We start from the raw sequence: 23,718 nt of genomic DNA, 5'->3' as shown, positions 1-23,718 counted from the left end.
ACAATACCCAACCAGAATCAAAGTTCTGTATATATAGAATGTAAACCACTGTATACGAATGGGTATACCTATATGTACAGACACCTATACGCATACATTTATTGGATACATACACCAATAATATGTCCCTTAGGAAAAAGTGTAGAATAAAAATTACATGTAGTAAAAAGTAGTTTCTTTGAACCACCCACACCCATACCTATACTCAACCCCAACCTCAGCCTCTACCACGGCCCAGCTCGGCTCAACTCGACGTGTGATTCAAAAGTACCCCAGGAACCCCCACACACACATGACAAGGGAGAGTGCCTCTCCAAAGGGCTTGCACCCTTAACAAACATTCATATATATATATATATATATATCCAAGTTTTCTTTCATCCCTAAGCAATGTGGGACTAAACTTTTGTGAGTTGTTTTTAGCTCATTTAAAACTCCACAAGTGCTAAAGACAAAATTGTAAAAGCAGACGAGACACTTTTGAGGGGGAAAGCTGAATTTCAAAAAGACTACTTTGGATTTCAAAAAGACCATTTTGAAAAGACCAATTTGACCATAGTTTGAAACTTAAATTCCAACATTTTTTTTAAATGTATATTTTAAGAGTTCTTTCTACCAAAATCTTATTAGTTTCCTAATCAATAATAATAATTCCTCACCTTCCTCTCTTTTTTCATTTAAAATATCTTTTATGATTTATTTTCTCTATTCTCCATGTCTCTATTCTGTCCTATCCTTCCCTCTCTCTTTTGCTATCTTTCTCTATCTTTCTTAAACATCCCTCAAATCCCTCTCTCTTCCACTTCCCATTTTCTTTTGCAATAAGCCTGTCCCTCCTCTATGACATTCCTCTATTTTCCTCTTTTAAAAATATTTTTGAGGATTTATTTACAGCAAAAAAAAAAAAAAAAACTATATCTTAGGAATTCATTACCAATAAAATTTCCTCATCATCCTCTCTTTCTTTTTTTTGGGTAACAATTCTCTTTCACCTTCCTCTCTTTTTCTCTTTTTAACATATAGAAATTAAGTTTACATTAAGAAAATATTAAATATATATATATATATTCCAACAAACAATTCAATTCAATATTACAATTTATATCTATTTCACTAAAAAAAATTATTTAGTTAAAAAATTAGAAAACATAAGAAAACCCATTTTAAATAGTTTCCATTTCAATATATCCTTAAAAGAACAATCGAATTGATTAACACCAATTTATTGACATAAAATTATTTCTCTCTGAGAATTTTGAAATGAAAGATATGAGTTTGGCCTCATTTGTGATTGGAATAGATCTCGTCGATTGCTTGGACTGTCAAGAAAAGCTTATATCAATAATGTACTGGAGAGATATGGTATGAAGAATTGCAGACCAAGTGTTGCTCCTGTGATTAAAGGAGATGGCCCTCTTTGGTATCATTTTTCTTTTTTATTTTCACCTATTTAACAAAAATCATCAATGAAAATCATTTTTTACCAAAACATAAATTGGGTTGGTAACTGCTTGACAAAAATGATTTTTTATGAGAAATAATTTGGTGTATTTATGTGCAAAATAGTTTTTTAATAAATGGGTGAAGAGATTCCCTTTATCCACCTTTCTTATAACTCTCTTTCTCCACTTTGGACGGAAGAAAAGGGGGCAAGGGGCTTAGATATCTAATTACACAACAAATGATTATTTTACCCCTCAATATGGGGATTTTAAGCACATGCTCATCAAAATTCAGCGCAAAAATTACTAAAAGTCACTCTTGCCAAACCACATAAATGACTCTTGATTTCATTTTGGCTTTTGTGTTTTATCAATTTACTTTTTCAATTGAAACAAGCTCCATAAATGACACCAAACGCAGTCAAAACCATTTTTGTGAACAAAAATAAAAAATTAAAGGGTTATTTACATCAACCTCCCCTGTCGTTTGCCCAAATTACATAATCCACCTTGAAAATAAAAAAATTACATTTAAATCCACCCAAACTAACACCGTTTGAGAGGTGTTAGTTTTAGAACATGAAAAGACATAATTACCCCTCTTCCTCCCCCTCCTCCTTTTCTTCTTCTTTTTCTTCTTCTTCATTTGATCATGGAGATGTCTTTTCCCTGTCCTAGATTCTTCTTGCATGCATAGCAGAATCTGAGGAAATTTTTGAAAGGGAAGTGTGACCGATTGGAGAAAAAATTCTCCTTTCTCAATGCAGAAAACCCAACAACTCCATAGCAACTCTCTACAATGCAATTATCAAAGATGTGTGTTGTTTTAGGGTTCGGTCCATGGGAGATTACACAAGTATAATCCTCAGAAAGCTCCATCTCGCTCGTAGAGAGACAACCTGTGAAAACTCGAGGAGTTGCAGGAATTTCAAGGCCTAAATTCACATACCCAAATGGAGATTTGTTCACTGAACCTGGAGAGATAAACCCCAACTAAGAATTTCGAGTCTTGATGCCAAAATCTACAGGGGATTTGGGGGAATCAGTTGGAGAGAGAATGGACGGTGGGAGAGGAGGAATTTAAATCTTAAGCTCTTATCCAAATAGAACCATGGTATCAGGTTTAGAGAACTTGTTAATTTTATCTTCACTGAGAGCATCAACAAGTCCAAGCCCAACTCCTGATTCTAGTTTCTCCCATGGATGATTGTTCTCCAGACTAGGTTCTGGGGATTTGGAACTGCTTCTGTAGGAAAAAGTTGGGGTTCAAGGACCATAGAATGGTTTAATGTTAAGAATTGAAGTTGGGCTCCCCACTGAATCCGTCTTAGAGAACCCCTTTGAAGCGAAACCTATGAGCGACCTTGGAGAACAAGCATGATTGGCCATGAGAGCTTGCTTACTGGTCATTGATCTGGATTTCTTAAGCATCGCTTCCTCTATAAGATTCTCACAACTTAGATTCTATGAAGATAAGATCAACATTTCATATTTTAGATTCTATACAACAAAATTGGGGGAAATTGATTGAGTTCTCCCTAATATCCATGGATGGATGGGATTATAGTTACAATTCAAACTCTCACATTTAAACTTTTAAAGAAGATAAATAACGAAAAGAGGAAAAAATCACAGACCCTTCTACAATCTTGTCCATCTCTCTTTTAGCATCTAAGCCAGAGCTAGAACATGTATGGGTCCTTTCTCTTCCTGAGATGCATCTTCACGTAGAAGTTCAAGAAAAGCAAGAGAATTGCTCCATTCAATTCTGAAGACCCAAGCTCCATTCCATTACACCCATCGTTCAGAAAATGTAACAGAAGAACCCCTACATGCCACACCAAGTTGCCGCCCAACAACACTATAAGACAACTCACCATGAAGGGGAAGCAACCGCTGGGTAGCCCGATTGCCATCCAGAATCGATACCTATAGACCACCGATTACACTAGAGTGGTCAATGAAGTAGCCAAAACCTTAAACGATCGCGAGAATTTAAGCCAGAGGAAGGACATAAAGATGGGAATCGACTAGTTGAAGAACTGAAAGAATGTGAGTTTACGCCTAAGTATTGTGAAGAATGTGTGAAGTAAGTGGGGGAAATGAGAGGTAATTACATCTTTTTATACTCTAAAACAACTAACACCTCTCAAACGGTGTTAGTTTGGGTGGGTTTAAATTTTTTGATTTTTAGGGGGATTATGTAATTTGGGCAAATGACAGGGGAGGTTGATGTAAATCACCCAAAATTAAAATGATATCAAAGAGGGCCACCATAAACTTAAAACAAGCTTCTTCCCGACCCGACTAAACTCTACCCAACCCAATAGTGGACGTGGCCATGGAAGTGAAGAAACAGAGAGAGAGGGATGGAGAGAGACCACCCAAGGGCGGGAGGAGGAGGTCAAGCAAAGGGAGAAAGGCCCCAGAGCGGGAGGAGGTGAAGCGAGAAAGAGAGAAAGAGAGTTCTTCAATGGTGAGAGGTCCTGCAACATCTCTGTTTCGAATCATTTCATCTAGAAACAACATATCCAGGGTTAAGGTTTTGCTTTTTTCCGGTCAATTATTCCATTCTGGTGAGAAATGGAGGTATTCAAATTACAAGAAGAGTTACGCTTTTCTGTCTTTCATTTTGGAACACACAGTTCCAAACGTTTTGATGCATCTAGAGTCCTTATTACCTGGAGACATTGATATTCTTAATAAGAAGCAGTTCTCAACTTTTGTCAAGAATGTCAATGTAGTTGATGAGTATAGTTCCCTGGATTCGGAATTGATTGAACGTGAAAGTGTTGAGGAGGAAGATGGTCCTGGAAATAGTGATAGTGTTAGTTTTAAGCATGTAGGTTCTCGTGATCCTGTTGAGATTTACAGGGACATTCGGTCGTCTAAGAAGAAGTCGAAGCTTACAGGATCTAATTGGGATACCTTGGTTGAAATTTTCCGGTGTTTTGCGAAATCTGGTTGGGCATCCAACCAGGCTCTTGCTATCTACATTGGTGCCTCATTTTATCCTACTGCAGCTAGCAAGTTTCGGACTTTTTTCTTCAAGAAATGCCTTGAAGATGTTGCCAAGTATTTGGTATCATTAGGTCCATCTGAATCAGCTGAGAGGTTTCTTTTCCCAATTTTTGTTGAGTTTTGCTTGGAGGAATTCCCTAAAGAAATCAAGCGTTTCAAGGGAATGATTGATTCTACTGATCTCACCAAACCTTATACTTGGTTCCCTTTTGCACGGGCTATGAAACGCAAAATCATGTATCACTGTGGTCCAACCAACAGTGGTAAAACCTACAATGCATTGTAGCGTTTTATGGAAGCAAAGACTGTTATTTACTATAGTCCTCTGAGGCTTTTAGCCATGGAAGTCTTTGACAAGGTGAATGCTCTAGGGGTCTACTGTAGTCTCCAAACTGGACAAGAAAAGAAAAATATCCCTTTTGCTAACCATATTGCATGTACTGTTGAGATGGTTTCAACAGAAGAATTTTATGATGTGGCTGTTATTAATGAAATCCAAATGATGGGAGATCATTGCAGAGGATATGCTTGGACTCGTGCTTTGCTTGGACTAAAGGCTGATGAGATACACTTGTGTGGGGAACCGAGTGTTCTTAAAATTGTCAGAAAGATATGCTTGGATACTAGGGATGAGTTGGTTGAACATCATTATGAGAGGTTCATGCCTCCTGTGGTTGAAGCAAAGACTTTCTTGGGAGATCTCCGAAATGTCAGACCTGGGGACTGTGTAGTTGCCTTCTCAAGGTGAGAGATATTTGAAGTCAAGCTAGCAATTGAGAAGTTCACCAAACATCGTTCCTGTGTTATTTATGGTGCCTTGCCTCCAGAGACTAGGCGGCAGCAAGCTAGCTTGTTCAATGATCAAGATAATAAGTATGATATTCTGGTTGCAAGTGATGCTGTGGGGATGGGTTTGAATCTAAACATTAGACAAGTTATCTTTTATAGCCTTTCTAAGTATAATGGTGACAAGATGGTTCCAGTGCCTGCGACGCAGCTGAAGCAAATTGCCCGAAGGGCTGGTCGGAGAGGCAGCATTTATCCTGATGGACTCACAACCACCTTGCATTTGGATGATTTAGACTACCTGATTGAGTGCTTGAAGCAGCCTTTTGATGAAGTTACAAAAGTTGGTCTCTTCCCTTTCTTTGAGCAAGTTGAGTTGTTCGCTGGACAATTTCTCAATGTTCCTTTCTGCCAACTTCTGGAAAAGTTTGGTGAGAACTGCCGCCTTGATAGTTCTTACTTCTTGTGTAAGCATGATCATGTAAAGAAGGTTGCAAGGATGTTAGAGAAAGTGAATGGATTATCTTTGCAAAATCAGTTTAACTTTTGCTTTGCTCCAGTTAATATTAGAGATCCAAAAGCTATGTACCATCTTCTGAGGTTTGCTTCATCATACAGCCAAAATATCCCTGTCCCTATAGCAATGGGCATGCCCAAGGGCTCTGATAATAATGATGCAAAGCTCCTTGATCTCGAGACTAAGCATCAAGTGTTGTCTATGTATTTATGGCTATCACATCATTTTAGGGAGGACGATTTCCTGTATGTAAGGAAGGCTACAGCAAGGGCAACAGATATTGCAGACCTTCCTGGTCAGTCTCTCACCAGAGCTAATTGGAAGCCTGAATCAAGGCAGGCAGGGAAGTCGAAGCCTCAAGAGAAGAAAGATGGCTATGAGAGACCAAAGTCACTTATTAAAGTGTATAAAAAGTAAGTTTCCTCAGTATGTCTGCCGTTGTCTTGTTCCTGAACTAATATAACCATAATGATTCCTCCAACTTTTCATTTAGTTCTTTTGCCCCTGTCTTGTGTCTTGTTTTAAATTTGTTAATTTTGTAGTTTCATTTTTCATCTGATTTCATGGCATATTCTGATCATCCTCCAATTTAAATCAAACTAACCTATCCTTTTAATAGAATTGTAATTTGAAACATAGTTGTATATTTCATTTCTTCTTTGCTGCCTTACTACTTAGTGATTCACGTGCATGCTTCATCTCTGATGTTCTATTTTTTTCTTTTTTAAACCCATCAAAGTCTAACATGGCAAACCTTTTTGCCTTGCAGTAAAAGGCAGGAACAATCCCTTCCACATGTGTTATACCCGAACCCTAAAACTTCCTATTTAATGTTCAGGTGCAACGCCGGAGGTCACCAGTACCAATGAGCACTGGGTTGCATCCGTATTTTGCCGAGGAAGGAAGGGCGACCCTACTTGCACCTGCTACCCATGCTTAAGTAATTGGAAGGGATTCCGGACCCGAAGGGAAAGGTTAGTTGAACCTCACACACACTAGAAACCCTGGAGAAGGCCCCACTCAAACAGAGGAGAAATCGCCATACAAAGTGACCAGTTTAGCTTTCAATGGCTGATGGTCACTGGTGGATGCTCCATCCACCTGTGAACACCCTCCGATGATAATACTGGCCAAAAATGGGTTAATTTGTTGTGGGACCCGGATCTTCCCACTCGTGCACATCAAACCACCCCCAATAGTTGGTACAACCTATTGGGGAATAGATTAACGTATCCGGACACCCTAAGGTGGGCCCGTTAGTGCCCAATAACAGAATAACCCGGTATTGGATAAAAACATATTAATTCCCCAAACAGCCCTTAGTGGGACTTAAGTGGCTATAAATAGGGCTCTTACCATACATTTCTTCTCCAACCAAAATAGAAAGAAGGAAGGGGAGAAGGAGAAGGAGAGGAAGGAAGGAGGAAGGCTAGGGCTCCATTTTTTAGGTAAGCCCATATGCTCATCTCTCCACACACACACATAAATCTCTATCTATCTCTCTCTCTGTCTCCTTCCCATTTCACTCTTTATTGGGAGTAATGGAGACCCAACCAAATTCCACCTACCCAACCATAAATACTACATAATGGGAGAGGGAAATTAGAGTAAGATACCTACATTGGCAAGGTTATTCACTCAACCTTGGGTCTAAGGACAAATCCCTATGAAATCCCTACCCAAAACCCTAGGATTTGGGAATTTGAACAAATCCTCTATGACCTAACACCATAACCTAATCCTAAGTTGGGGAAAATGAAATTAAACCTAGGTATGGTGTGTGAGAGTGATCTCATGAGCCATTAATGACCATTCCATGAGATCAACCTAAGTCTTCCCCAATGTATCCTAACCTAGACTTGTGTATTGAGGAAATTGGGTGTATCTTGAAATCCTATGTTGATCCACTCACTAATTTCACTAAACCTAAGCTAAGTGAAGTGAGTGAGGATACCCTACATGAAAAACCAACCCTAAAATCACAAAGCCCAATTTGTAAACTATACAAAAGAAGGAGAAAGGGGAATGGAGTTGGGAAATGACACCCCACTGAAAAATATATATTTCCACCACCATACACAGGGGCCACAGAGCCAATAGGGTTGATCTCGACAAGAAAACCTCAATTTTACCTTCATCGGTAGATGGTCACCGGCCAGCCGGTGAAGGCAGGAACCATCCACCGGTGAAAATATTGCAGGATGTGCATTCCATTCGGATTCATCCACTGGTGAACAATTTTAAAGTTAATTTTTAATCATTTTAATTGGAGCACGAGTCTTAGTGTCCCACTCCTCTATGAATAACCGAATAACCTAAAAACACTGTATCCTAGGAGTGGAACCGAAAAGTGACAGGGACATGCAACACGAAACCATCAACTATCTACCGCCGTCTAGAACATGAGGTGAGGGGATTTTGTGTGTTTTTATGGAATGCTTGCATCATAATGCATATGTGAATGAATTTTATCATTTTTCATATTATTATATTATTCCTTATATATGGTGTTGATGTGGCATGAGAATGTGGATTATGATTGTGCATGTGTGCGTGTGTGTGTGACTGGGGTGCAGGGTGGCCAATGGTTGGTGTCAGCGGAACTGCATACTCAGGGTGCAAGTGTGTGTGTAGGTGTGTGACTGGGGTGCAGGGTGGCCAGCAGTTGGTGCCAACGGCACTGCATGCTCAGGGTGTGTGTGTGTATGTCTGTGTGTGTGACTGGGTTGCAAGGTGACCAACGGTTTGTGCCGGCGGCACTGCATACTCAGGGTGCATGTGTATGTGTGGGTGTGTGACTGGGGTGCAGGGTGGCCAATGGTTGGTGTGGGCGGCACTGCATGCTCAGGGTGTGTGTGTTTGTGTGTGTGACTGGGGTGCAGGGTGGCCAACGGTTGGTGCCGGTGGCATTGTATGCTCAGGGTGAGTTTGTGTGACTAGGGTGCAGGGTGGCCAATGGTTGGCGCCGACGGCACTGCATGCTCAAGGTGTGTGTGAGTGTGATTGAATTATGTTGTGGCATATTAGAATGCATTGGGCTAGGATAACCACCCTGGTGCTACAACCCTTGTAAACTATACAAAAGAAGGAGAAAGGGGAATGGAGTTGGAAAATGACACCCCACTAAAAAATACATATTTTCACCACCATACATAGGGGCCACGGGGCCAATAGGGTTGATTTGGGCAAGAAAACCCCAATTTTACCTTCACCGACGGATGGTCACTGGCCAACCGGTGAAGACAGCAACCATCCACCAGTGAAAATATTACAGGATGTGCATTCCATTTGGATTCATCCACCGGTGAACTCACTGGTCAGTGAACAATTTTAAATTTAATTTTTAATCGTTTTAATTGAGGCACGAGTCTTAGTGTCCCACTCCTCTATGAATAACCGAATAACCTAAAAACACTATGTATCCTAGGAGTGGAACTGAGAAGTGACGGGGACATGCAACACGAAACCATCAACTATCTACCACCATCTAGAACATAAGGTAAGAGGATTTTATGTGTTTTTATGGAATGCTTGCATCATAATGCATATGTGAATGAATTTTATCATTTTGCATATTATTATATTATTCCTTATATATGACGTTGATGTGGCATGAGAATGTGGATTATGATTGTGCATGTGTGCGTGTGTGTGTGTGATTGGGGTGCAGGGTGGCCAACGGTTGGTGTCGATGGCACTGCATGCTCAGGGTGCATGTGTGCGTGTGGGTGTGTGACTGGGGTGCAGGGTGGCCAATGGTTGTTGCTGACGGTACTATATGCTTAGGGTGTGTGTGTGTGTCTATGTCTGTGTGTGTGACTGGGGTGCAGGGTGGCCAATGGTTGGTGCCGGCGGCACTGCATGCTCAAGGTGTGTGTGAGTGTGATTGAATTGTGTTGTGGCATATTAGAATGCATTGGGCTAGGATAACCACCCTGGTGCTACAACCCTTGCCAATAGGGGTTTACGTATTGGCTAATCCTCTCGTCCGACTGTCCATGGTTGGGGACGATTTTCGATGACTGAGGTGCAAAGATACCAGCGTCACGACAGACCCTCACACGATGTTTGATTCAGTGACAGGTACACCCTATATGCGATGTTGGATTCGATGTAGTGGTATCATGGGAGGGTTATTAATAGGGGTTTACCGGGTAACGATGTGGTTCAGAACCGACACGCTCCTTACTCGCAACTAACTAGTATCCCTAGGGACTGATAACGTACATTCATGACTGGGGATAACACCTACATTGTAGTAGCACTTATACCCCTTTGGACTTAGAAATTGTTGCTTGATAATGTCATTGCACTCACATAATTGCATTCATATTGATGTGGTTGGGCATGAATATTCATACTGTTGCATTTTCTTAGATTGTCATGATTGCTTATGTGTGTTACCCTTACTGGGCTTCGTGGAAGCTCACCCCCTGTTGTTGCCCATTTTTAGATGTTGATTCAGGAAATTCTTTGAAAATTGTAATCGAGGTCCCGGCTCTCTATGGAGGTGACCTCTGGGATGAGGAGCTGGTTACGCACGAGGATGGATGCGTGTGCGATGATTGTGCATTTGGAGCACTCTGAGGATGGGAGTATCATCTTCTATTTTTTATTCTTTTTGTACTTAACAGATGTAGCCCTATGGAGGCATAACTGTAATTATGATTAAGATGTGAAAACATTCTTTTGTGTAAATATGGTAAATATCAATAGAAATCACCAGTTGATATATATTTTGTTTATATTATAAGTATGTGATTTTAGAATTCATTTCATAATCTTATGAACTTAAAGTACTGCATCGTGGATCCTGGATGGATGGTGGACACATGTGCGTGTCCATATCGCCAGCCTTCAGGTGAGTGGAGGCAGGGTGTGACAACGAGTGGTATCAGAGCACAATACTCTACTTTAAGTCATAAACTTATGAAATGTTAGGACTACTGGTGATTAGGTTATAAATAAAAGCTTAAAGATAAGTACATAAATCATAGTTCACACATAGGAGACAAGTTAAAGATAGAAGCCGATAATACTAATAATTTCATTAATAACAAATTCAGCTTACAACTTTGAGGGAGGAGAATACAAGACTTAATTAGGAGCAAATTACATAGACGATAACTACCTGCTGAAAAACTCTCATGTTAATAACACTAATAGCACCAAATAAAACATAATAGGATCACAATCCTAAGAACAAGATTGAAACTACAGCTGGGGTGGATCACTGGGTGGTACCGAAGAAACAGGAGTAGTATCTGCTAGCCCAAAGTAAGTGTCCCACCTACGGGTCCATACCTCTAGATGACTGACCCTGTCATCAATGTTGTCCAGACGGGTATTCAGACCTGGAAAACCTATTTCCATAGCTTGCATCACCCGATCCCAACCTATTGCATCACATGGTGCTGTCGAAGAATAAGTGCCACTGGCATATTGAGCTGAAGTGTAAGGAGGAGGTGGGGTAGTTACCCTACGGCCTTGACGCAATGGAGGTCCATCATCTTCACTATCCTCCCCATCTTCCTCGCTCTCCTCGACCTCCTCGTCGTTTTCCATATCCATATCCTGGTCACCTCTTATAGGGACCATTACCGGCACCCCCTCAGCATCACTACCATCATTAGGGTCCAACTCTGTATTGGAATATCAACAAGGTTTTGAGAAGTTGTTCTTCTTCGCACCTGAGCATTTGAAGGGGGATCAGGCAAAGGCGAAGAGATTTGAGAAAGGGTTAAGACCCGTTATAGGGGCTGTGTTAGTGGCTCAGTACCTCCACAGTTATGCCCAGGTGGTTCAGGCTGCCAAATCCATTGAGGTTAAACAAAGAGAGAACTATCATGCCATCCAAGGGAAGTGGATAGTGGCACCTAGCAGGTTTGGTAAGGGGACATATTCTAGTGCAGCCTCAGGTCAGTATAGAAGACCAGAAACAGGACAAGCACCACCACCACCTAGACCCATGGTAGCACAGTCTCAGACGGTCCCCTTAAGGTGTTTTGTCTGTCAGCAAACAGGTCACTTTGCAAAGAATTGCTCACAGAGGAGACCAGGTGACCCATATGTAGGACCAACCAGATCAGTGCAGCCATTATCCGCCACCCGTTCGGCTCAGGCACCACAGGGAGCTAGACTGCAAGGGAAAGTGTTTGCACTGACTATTGAGGAAGCGAAAGCATTGCCTGGAGTGGTCACAGGTGCCTTGTTGATATCGATGACCCCTGCATATGTTTTGTTTTAATACTAGTGCATCACATTCATTTGTATCCCCCACTTTTTCCGCTAAGATGAATATCAAGCCAAAAATGTTAACACACAAGTTAGTAGTTAGCACACCAACTAGGAGTGAGGTTGGATTAGAGGAGATTTATGAGCCGTGTCTTATTCAAGTCTGTGGATGGGACATGATTGCCCATTTGATTAAATTAGAGATGCGTGACTTCGATGTTATCTTAGGTATGGATTGGTTATCTACCTATAGGGCATGTGTTTTATGTGCTGAGAAGAAAATTGTATTCAAACTTTGAGAAGGAGGTGAGTTTGTTTACCAAGGGAGAAAAGTCAAAAAGTCCAAGAGACTAGTGATATCTGCACTTGAAGTGAGAAGATTACTAGAGCAAGGATGTGAGGCTTATTTGGCATCTGTGATTGACACAGCTAAGGAAAGCAAGTTGGTAGAGGAAATAGAAGTAGTGGGAGAATTCTCAAACATCTTTCCTAACGAATTACCTGGACTACCCCCGGACCGAGAGACTAAATTCACGATTGATCTGATCCCTGGGGCAACACCTATATCAAAAGCTCCATATAGGATGGCACTTTCAGAACTGAAGGAGTTGAAGGAACAATTACAATATTTATTGGAGAAAGGGTTCATTCGACCTAGTGTGCCCCCATGGGGTGCACCGGTACTCTTTGTTAGGAAGAAGGATGGGAGTATGAGAATGTGCATAGATTACAGGGAACTCAATAAGCTAACTATCAAGAATAGGTATCCGTTGCCTAGAATCGATGATCTCTTTGATCAATTGCAATGTGCAACCATTTTCTCCAAAATTGACCTTAGATCTAGTTATCATCAACTCAAGATCAGAGAGGGTGACATCAGGAAGACAGCTTTCAGGACCCGTTATGGACACTATGAGTTCCTAGTTATGCCATTTGGACTAACCAATGCCCCTGCAATGTTCATAGAGTTGATGAATAGAGTATTCCACAATATGTTAGACAAATTCGCATCGTGTTCATTGACGACATTTTGATCTATTCGAAGAGCCGGGAGGAACATGCTACCCATTTGAGATTTACCCTTCAGAGATTAAGAGAGAAGCAGTTGTATGCTAAATTCAGTAAATGTGAGTTTTGGCTTACACAAGTGCATTTCTTAGGGCATGTTGTCTCAGAGAAGGGCATTGAAGTTGATCCTGGAAAGGTAAATGCTGTGGTAGAATGGGAGGCACCTAAGAATGTAGGTGAAATTCGTAGTTTCCTGGGGTTAGCAGGGTACTACAGAAGGTTCATTGAAAATTTCTCACACATTTCTGGACCTATGACTCGACTAACACGGAAGGGAGTGAAATTTGAATGGTCTAAGGAATGTGAAGAAAGTTTCCAGGAATTGAAGCGGAAATAAATAACAACTCCAGTACTCACTATTCCAGAAGGCAACGCTGGAATGGTAGTATATAGTGATGCATCCAAGTTGGGCTGAGGTTGTGTGTTGATGCAAAATGGCAAGGTTGTAGCATATGCATCTCGACAGCTGAAGGACTATGAAAAGAATTAACCCACTCATGACTTGCAGTTAGCAGTGATCATTTTTGCTTTAAAGATCTGGTGGCATTATTTATATGAGGAAAAGAGTGAGATCTACAACGATCATAAGAGTTTGAAATACTTTTTCACCCAAAAGGAACTGAATATGAGACAAAGAAGATGGTTGGAACTAATGAAGGATTATGACTGCACCATCCATTACCATCCGGGGAAAGCAAATGTAGTGGCTGATACATTGAGCAGGAAGACTCAGACTCTATCCCTAGCAGCCTTGACTATGAATGAACAGTTGATTGAGGAAGCTAGAAGAATGGATTTGGAACTACTAATGAATGAGGCGACAGTGACCTTGGCCGCACTTATGATACAACCATCGTTAGTGGAGAAAATCCAAGTCTCCCAAGCACTAGATGAGGATCTTCAGAAAATAGTAAGCGATATCAAAGGACGACAAAAAGATTTAAATTTCAAGTTGATTGAAGATGGGGTCCTCAAGTTCAAAGAAAGACTTTGCGTACCAAAGGATGAAGAGATGAGGGAATTAATATTGAAAGAAGCTCACAGTTCACCCTACTCCATCCATCCAGGTAGTACTTTGGTGGTGTGGCATGAAAACTGACGTAGCCACCCATGTAGCCAGATGCTTGAATTGTCAACAGATTAAAGCAGAAAGGCAAAGGCCACATGGATTATTACAACCCCTACCCATACCAGAATGGAAATGGGAAAACATTACCATGGATTTTGTCACAGGACTGCCATGTACTCAGAAAGGGAATGACACCATCTAGGTAATTGTAGACCGACTGACCAAGGTGGCCCACTTCATCCCTATGAATATTACTTACTCCATGGAAAATTTGGCTCAACTGTATGTTGACAATATTGTCTGATTACATGGGGTACCAACAAGCATTGTCTCTGGCTGTGATGCCAGATTGACCTCCAACTTCTGGAAATGTCTACAGATAGCAATGGGGACACAACTAAATTTCAGCATGGCATTCCATCCACAGACAGATGGGCATCAGAGAGGACTATACATACCCTAGAGGATATGTTGCGGGCTTGTGTGTTGGATATGAGCTATAGCTGGGATGAGCACTTGTCACTCATAGAGTTCTCCTACAACAATAGCTACCAGGCTACTATAGGCATGGCACCTTATGAAGCCCAGTATGGTAAAAAATGCAGAATGCCTTTGTATTGGGATGAAGTTGGAGAAAGGAGGATCCTAGGCCCGGAACTGATCCAAGCCACTTGTGAGAAAGTGGATGTAATCAGGGAGAGAATTAAGGCGGCTCAATTAAGACAGAAAAACTATGCGGATGTCAAACAGAAGCACCTAGAGTTTGAGGTGGGCGATAAAATTTTTCTAAAAGTATCCCCAATGAGAGGAGTGAAGAGGTTTGGCAATAAGGGAAAGCTAAGTCCTCGATACATGGAACCTTATGAAATATTGAGTCGAGTCGGAACAGTAGCTTACCGGGTCGCTATGCCACCCGAACTAGAAGGAGCTCATAATGTGTTTCATGTTTCCATGCTCAAGAAGTACATTTCTGATCCAGCTCATATTTTGACACATGTGCCATTGGAACTTGACGCTGATTGAAAGTATGTAGAACAGCCAGAAGAAATCATTGAACGGAGAGACCACATTCTCCACAGTCGGACTATTTCTTATGTACTAGTCAAGTGGAGGAATCACTCCAGACAAGAAGCGTCTTGGGAACGTGAGGAGGAAATGAAGAAGAAATATCCTCAGTTGTTTGGATCACCAGGTACGTCAAATTTCGGGGATGAAATTTCTAGTAAAGAGGGGGAAATGTTATACCCGAACCCTAAAACTTCCTATTTAATGTTTAGGTGCGACGCCAGAGGACACCAGTACCAGTGAGCACTGGGTTACATCTGTCTTTTGCCAGGGAAGGAAGGGTGACCCCACTTGCACCTGCTACCCATGCTTAAGTAATTGGAAGGGATTCCGGACCCGAAGGGAAAGGTCAGTTGAACCTAACACACACTAGAAACCCTGGGGAATGCCCCACTCAAACAGAGGAGAAATTGCCATACAAAGTGACCAGTTCAGCCTTCACCGACTGATGGTCACCGGTGGATGCTCCATCCACCGATGAACACCCTCCAGTGAGAATACTAGCCGAAAATGGGTTAATTTGCCATAGGACCCAGATCTTCGCACCCGTGCACATCAAACCACCCTCAATAGTTGGTACAACCTATTAGGGAATAGATTAACGTATCCGGACACCATAAGGTGGGCCCGTTAGTGCCAAATAATGGAATAACCCGGTATTGGGTAAAAACCCATTAATTCCCCAAACAGCCCTTAGTGGGACTTAAGTGGTTATAAATAGGGTTCTTACCATACATTTCTTCTCCTACCAAAATAGATAGAAGGAAGGGGAGAAAGAAGGAGGAAGGCTAGGGCTCCATTCTTGAGGTAAGCCCATATGCTCATCTCTCCACACACACACATAAATCTCTATCTATCTATCTATCTCTCTCTCTCCTTCCCATTTCACTCTTTATTGGGAGTAATGGAGACCCAACCAAATTTCACTTACCCAACCATAAATACTACATAATGAGAGAGGGAAATTAGAGTAAGAGACCTACATTGGCAAAGTTATTCACTCAACCTTGGGTCTAAGGACAAATCCCTATGAAATCCCTACCTAAAACCCTAGGATTTAGGAATTTGAACAAATCCTCTATGACCTAACACCCTAACCTAATCCTAAGTTGGGTAAAATGAAATTAAACCTAGGTATGGTGTGTGAGAGTGATCTCATGAGCCATTAATGACCATTCCATGAGATCAACCTAAGTCTTCCAATTGAAGCTTGCGAAGGGAAGGAACCGATTGAAACTTGTTGTGATTTCCCTCAAATTCACCATGAGTTTATTAGGAAAGCTTCTACTAATTTCTTCTCGGGTCAAGGCGGTGAAGATAAAAAAAATCCAATGGATCTTGTGGAACAGATTGTGTAGATCTAAATCGAAAGGGGGGCTGCGATTCAAACACCCTTGGCTGCAGAATGCAACCTTACTTGCTAAAGTAGCTTGGAGAATTTGGGCAAATCCTGATTTGTGGCTGAGTAAAAAAATGAAGGCAATCTACTTCCCTATAACTGATTTTTTTTATCCACCCATCTTGGTCATCGGCCATCATGGGCCTGGAGGAGTATTATTCATGGGAGAAATGTTCTTTTGGACTACCTCATCTGGTCTATTGGAAGGGGGGATTTAGTTCGCATATAGGGAGACAAGTGGGTACCGTCTTTGCCTAACTTCAAGCTTAAACATGAGGCTGTGCCTGGCTGCCCTTTGTTTTGGGTATCAGACCTCATACTCTGAAAATAGAATTTGGAAATCATATCTCTTGAATAGATGGTTCTTTCCCCTAGATGCCAAAGAAATTTCCAAAATCAAGTTGGGTGTTATCCCTAGTCTGGACACTCTTAAATGGGGTGTCTCTATATCTAGTTCATTCTCAGTGAAATCGGCTTACCACTTACTATCAAATCAACAAGAAGAGAAAGAAGAGTGTAAGCCTTCCTCATCCAGGAACTCTAGAAGGAGAAATATTCTATTCCAAGTCATATTTGGAATTTCATCTGGAAGTGCCCCACTCTCCCCAAAATCTGTTCCTTCCTTTGGAGGATGTGCGCTAATGGATTAGCCTCAGGGGAAGGGCTCCACACCTGCCAAGCTCCTATTGATCCATCATGTATCAGATGCGGCCAGGAGTTGGAATCCATAGACCATATAATTATGCATTGTCCCTTTGCCAAAGCAGTATGGTTCGGGTCTTCGCTCACTCACAGAATTCCAGGTGATGACTTTACCTTAATCTACTCCTGGACACAATATTGGTATGATCTTAGTTTATGTGATAAAAAGCCCAGGGTAAAAAGAGCTTCAGTATGTGTTCATTTATTTGCTGGTCTATATGGCTTGCAAGAAATGAGCTGAATTTTAAGAATGTTGATAGATCTCTATGTGAAGTTTATGCTATGGCAGAAGATCTCTGGAATGAGTACAGCCGATCTCTAGGCTGCAATCCCATGATTACTCCAACTACCCAATTATCATGGGTTCCTCCTCCGGTTGGTTGCGTCAAAATCAACACGGATGCCTCCTTTCTCAAAGACGAAGGGAGAGGGGGTCTAGGCTTTATTATTCAAGACTCAAACAGTTGTCCTCTTTTCACATGTTCAGAACCAACGACCATGTCCTCTATTCTGGTTGGGGAATCAGAGGCTATTCGGTCAAGAATCATAAGTGCTATAGCAAAAGGGCATTTTCAGGTCAAAGTTGAATCGGATAATGCTGAGACCATCAACATGCTAAAGAATCCTCTAAGTGATGTGCCGATGGATATCTACCCAATTGAGTGTATCTTCACTCATATTCCAAGGGCTGCTAATGCATTGCTGACACCCTTGCTAGGAGAGGCACATCCGTCCGGTGTAGGATGTTGTGACGTCACTCCACTCCTTGGTTACTCCATCTTTGTGCTTCGAAGACCTCGGCATGTAACTAGGATTTTGCTTAATAAATCTCTGTGTTACTTTAAAAAAAAACACGTTCCCTTTTTTGTGTACTTTTAAAGTGCATAATGTTTATTTAATTGACCATATCTCTCTCTCACAAACTCCAATTGACATAATTCTTTCACCAACTTGAAGCTAACTCAATGACTCATATTTCGCATGGTAACACCTTCAACTCAAATTCAACGTATGTACCCCGTAATGAGCTATAAACTAATGTGATTGCTGAAACGTGATTCCAAAGTGCTGACTCCCAACTCTAATTGAACGTACATCACTCTGAGAGTGCGTTGACTACTACATTGACAATAATGAACAATATCATAGTCAAGCCACATTGCTCAATAAGACTTTGGAAATGTGTGCTGTATGAATTTAGAATTGGTGTTGGAAGATATTAAATGGTATCTTAGAACTTATGAGACATGTGATATATATGTATTCATGTTGGATATTATAGTTAGTTTGAACATTAGATGCAAGTATTCTTGTAATAATTCCTTAATTTATATGAGTATACTACCAGTTTTCTTTTTTGGTCCCTTTTATTTGAAATCTACATGTTTAAAATCCGTACCATCCGTTTCTCTTTTTTTGCCATTCCTGTTTTTGCTAACTATGATCATAACCCAATAAATTAGCTGTCATTTCAATCATTCTTTACTTCTCTATATTAGGAGGGCCATATAGAAGGTACCATCTCTTCCTTGCTAGTCTTGTGTTATGATAGAACAATTGCCCATCAGTGAAGCTTCTAAGATCAATTATTATTTCATATTTCTTTGCAGGGTTGATGGGCAATGTATCAAATGTGCTTGGATGCTTGAAGGGAACAACTTCCCATGGATGACCCGTTAAATGAAGAGCTCTGTAAATTTCCATCTCAAAAGATTGATATGATAAGAGGAGGTGTTCACAAACATACATATCAATGTGAGATTAACACTCCCCGTCACGTGTAGGTGGGTCGAAACCACCTTACATATGGACATAATTATAAAGGGGAGGACATAATCAAACAAAACCAAAAGAATCCACTACATGTAAATTTTTCATCTCAAAATATTGATTTGGTAAGATGAGGGGTTCATAGCTATAAAAGGAAAGGGTATCTCCACTCATAACTGAGGTGGGACTAACCAACTCCACCTTGATATTTGTGTAAAGGAGTCAATCTTGATTCTTTCTTCTTTGGCCTTCTCTACAATGTAATTTGTATGAGAATCAAGGATCAAGACATTATACTCTCTTCTCACTAGGAAGAGGTCTCAATGTGTATACATTTTTCCCATTTTCCACGTTGCTCTAATTATCCACACATCTACAACCACTCCATTATGAGAAGCAAAAGGAATCACACTAGGTAAAAGAATAACAATCAAAGTTGAAGCAAATTTAGTCATTTTTAGTTGAAACTCAGAGACAACAACTTATTCATGGAAAATGGTATAGAAGGGTAATCACTTATATTATCATGTATTTGGGGTTCCTAGGCCATTGTCGATTTGTCAGCGGAGTGATAGTTCGTAGCGGAAGATTATAGATAGTTATGGTTCTTCGGTGGTTGGTGAAGAAAAAAAGGGGTAGATAATTTTGGGTTTGGGTTGAAAGGGTAGAATAGGTAGTTCACAAAGAAAGGGTATTTTTATCTTTAAAAAAGTTCAACCACTTGATGTCACTACTTAACAATTTTTGACTAACATAATGGGTACATATATAATTAATTTTCAATAGTATGGAAGATCAGTGTAATTTATGGAATAAGGGGGGATGGTCTTAGACTCTTCATATAATTAAGGTATTCTTCAAGGGAGGTCACCATAAATTTCTCTTAAAAAAGGGGGTGTCAATCAGTTGGTTTGGACCATTTTCAGTATGAGAATTAAGTGAAATCAAAATATGAACCGACAAGGCTGCATCAATTTTGATTCGGTTTCGATTTGATTTCAGTTTCTCTTATTGGTTCGGTCTGAATTTATATGTAAAAGTGTGGAGAAAAAAGTGTGCTTTTGAGGAGTTTCAGGTTGGTGTCAGTCTCTTATTGGTTATACCGGTTTCAATCCATTTTTTAAGTTTAGTTCAGTGCATATCGGTTTTGGTATGGTCCAATTTGGTTTAATATCACAAAAGATTAGTCTGAAACATAATCCAATTTGTTTTGATTCGGTTTGATTTGTTTTCATCAATTCAGGATAGGTTTTGACAGTTAAGGTGAATTCACCACGTGATTTTAGTGCTGGTTTGGTAGACCTGAGCACTGAGTGGTGCAAGGTGGACAAACATATGATTGTGTGTGTTGAAAAAAATACATGGTAGCTTCAAATAGACATCTCGGGAAGGATTTTATAGACATTGTTCACCCCTCAGTGTCAACTCGGGATTAGCACATTGTTTACAAAATCCTACGATGAATACATTTATTTGGTGGGTTTTTTTATGTAATACAAATGAAAGAGAAATTACATATATTTGGTGGGAATTTCTTTTGGAAACTTCAAATTTATCCTAATTAAGCTCAAAGTCATTGTTTGGAAACTATGGCATAATGGACTACCCATCAAAGCTCTACTCTCTCAGAGGTTGTGTCACACCCTATCTAGCAAAGGTATGCGACACTGGACACCTTACCCTAACTAGTCAACTTGACTCCCCAAGATCACAAAGCTAGGAAATAAGTAACCATAACACCACAATAACTAAAATCATGTACATAATCAGTCCAACATGTATACATATCCCAGTGTCTACTACATGATAGAATTATAATTTACAACTTCAAGTGATTCTCAATCCATCTCCAGAAATATTTACATATTGATTAGAACATTAGTATTAATATATTACATCAAAGTATATTTTACACAACGAAATATTTACACAAAAGAATATTTATGATATGTGTACTATCACTCAGTGGGTCCAGCCTCTTAAGGCACAATCGTCACACCTATAATTGGGTCCATGCTCTGACTTTGTCTCTGGAATACAAGCTAGAAAGTCCAAGGCCACTCCCGTCGGATCAGCACCGATAGCCAGCAAAATACTGGTCCCGTCATCAAAATAAGTGGAAATAAAATGGGGTGAGCATGACATGCTCAGTGAGGGGGTGGAGGCAAGCAAGCAAACACAGTACAAATGATGCAATGCATGCTCTTCACCTTATATAATGCTCATGGATTCATTTAATTACACTACTTCCTAGTCCGTAGAAATGGTATAGTGCTACGTAACATAGGCGGTATCACCTTTCCCAGTACGTTAGGCTCCAAAGATACAAGTTAGATGCAAGCAAGAGTTAGCCAGTCCTAAAAAGAATCTCGAACCCCCGGCTAACCCCTAGGTTAATAACCCCGGCAGTCTAGTGTACAGTACGTCAAACCCTACTGCAATCCGTCTCTAGATACAGTACGTCATACCCTGAAAGTGTATTGCTAATCAGGACACCACGAGGTGGGATTAGTCAGTACCTCACCCCTACTGACAAGGGGTTATAGCACGCAGGATGTGAGATTACTAACCATACACACAAGCATGCAAGTAATCACTGGGCACACACATGCCCTGTCTTACCTATTTTACTTTTTCATTTTTTAGTTCCACGGTGTGTCAGGTACACAATTCCACAATACCAATAACAGATAAATATAATACGACATTCACAATGCTTGGGTGACAAGCATAAATTAAAATAAAAGATTACTCTGTAAAATAAAATCAACACCCACTCACCTTGTCTCTCGAATTAATAGTGCGATAAATCCCCAAAATTAGATTTACGTCCTCACTGATGATTTTAGTTCCTAATTGCACACTATGTATAGATATATTAATACATAACCCTACTGCCTTAACCTTTCCATTCTAAATTTAAAAGCTCAATGTCTCGAACTTGCCTAGATTTCCATCATGCAATCCCTCGTATTGCAAACCTTCCTTTAATAGAGCCAATTTACCAAAAACATGTCTTTTTTTTTTCTGATAAGTGATGTAACAAGCCCTACTTCAGGATAGGATACCCTCTCGCCACATTAGCAGCCATTCTAGATTATGGAGCCCCATCATAACCCCTTCCCCAATAGGGACTCAGTTGACTGAAAATATGTGTTAACAGGCCCCACCCATGAACATGGGATCCACTGGCCACATCAGTTCCATTATAGGTTCTAGAAACCCCATCGGCAAGTCAGCCTAGTAGCCACAGGCTGGTCGTTCGGACCTACCGGTGCTATTTTTATGTAGAATCCAATTCTACCAAGGCTGCTGCTATATACTACAGACTCAGAATTTAGTTAAATTCTTCATTCCCTTGCTCTGCCCTTATGAAATAGGTCTGAAGGTAGGGTTTAGGCCTCATACTGACCAACTCTAAGATCCAATTAGTTGAACCCAGGCCTGTACACCCAATTCTACAAAAAAAATTAGAATTTAAACATAAATTTAATTAAATATGTAGGATTGAAATATTTCCCCTACGTTAGTCCATTAATTAGGGTTGTAACCATGGGTTGCAATCTAACTACCAATTCAGTTGAACCAACTGATTTCTCCTACTGTACTTGGTAGTAGCACTTACCTAGGTATAGTACTGTCCAAAAGCTGCCTGCGGTGCAGTAGCTCCATCTCTATTTCCTCCTCTTCCCTTATTTCCTTCTCCTTTCTTCTTCTTCTCCTCTTCTCCTCTTCTCCTCCTTCTTCTTCTCCTTACCATAGTAGCAGAAAAATTCGATTAAGGTGAATGAGTTCTGCTGCCATATAGCTTATATGGTACAACTAAATCAAACCCAAGGGTCTGTTTGGCTATTACCTTATTAAGTCACCTATTGCAACCTATTACAATATTAATTTGTAACTTTATTTGTATATCACTGCCCATTGATATAAAATATGGGTTATAGTCCCTAAACATGCCTCTTCACATGGTGCAAGGGTGGGGAACAATGCTGCAGAGGTATGCGCCTCACATAGTAAAAAGTCATTTTTCAGGGTTCTGTCAACTCCATTGGACAGCTGATTGGGACCCTCCAATTGCTGCTGTCTGGCCCAAACTTGAGGCCCTTCTCCTTATCTAAGTTACACCATGCAATTCCTATATAATATTACCTTTTTGCCCATGTTTCTTGGAAATTTTCCAGTAGTGCTGGCAGCCTGAGCATTGGAAGGTCGGGTCATCTCTGTCTTCCAGACACTCTACGACTGCCAACCATCCCAATGTAGCCTTCCTCTCTTCTGATTCTTCCTCTGGACATAGGAAGTGTGTTAGAATAAACTAAAGTGTCATAGGTTGTGTGTATAGATGATGTTGGTTTTTTGTAAAAAAGAAGCTGAGATGTTATGCAATATATTTCTTTTCATGTGATTTCTCGAAAGGAATTTGGGCTACAGGTGCTTTAGGTTTGAAAACTAAAGGTTTGCTAGTGTCTCCCATTTTAATCTCTTTTTCCATATTAATTGATGGTACTTTGTTGGCTCTTGATCATGAATGGTTTTTCAGCATTATTTTCTCTCATTGTATGTGATTTGGATCCATAGGAATCAGGTTGTCGTCTTAAAAAAAAATCTATTTATATTCTGTTATATATAGTGGCAGAACATC

General features: G+C 40.4%; 2 pseudogenes; one reads left to right on the top strand and one right to left on the bottom strand.

Moving 5' to 3' along the window:
- Positions 1–2,084: 2,084 nt before the first annotated feature.
- On the bottom strand, positions 2,085–2,873 carry LOC122064242 (annotated as a pseudogene).
- Positions 2,874–3,783: 910 nt separating this feature from the next.
- Positions 3,784–6,183, top strand: LOC122064241 (annotated as a pseudogene).
- Positions 6,184–23,718: the final 17,535 nt, after the last annotated feature.

The sequence above is a fragment of the Macadamia integrifolia genome, unplaced genomic scaffold (assembly GCF_013358625.1).
Source record: "Macadamia integrifolia cultivar HAES 741 unplaced genomic scaffold, SCU_Mint_v3 scaffold1577, whole genome shotgun sequence".
NCBI classification, from domain to species: Eukaryota; Viridiplantae; Streptophyta; class Magnoliopsida; order Proteales; family Proteaceae; genus Macadamia; species Macadamia integrifolia.
Note: the sequence above shows the minus strand (reverse complement) of the source record. Positions and strands in the feature narration are given on the sequence as shown.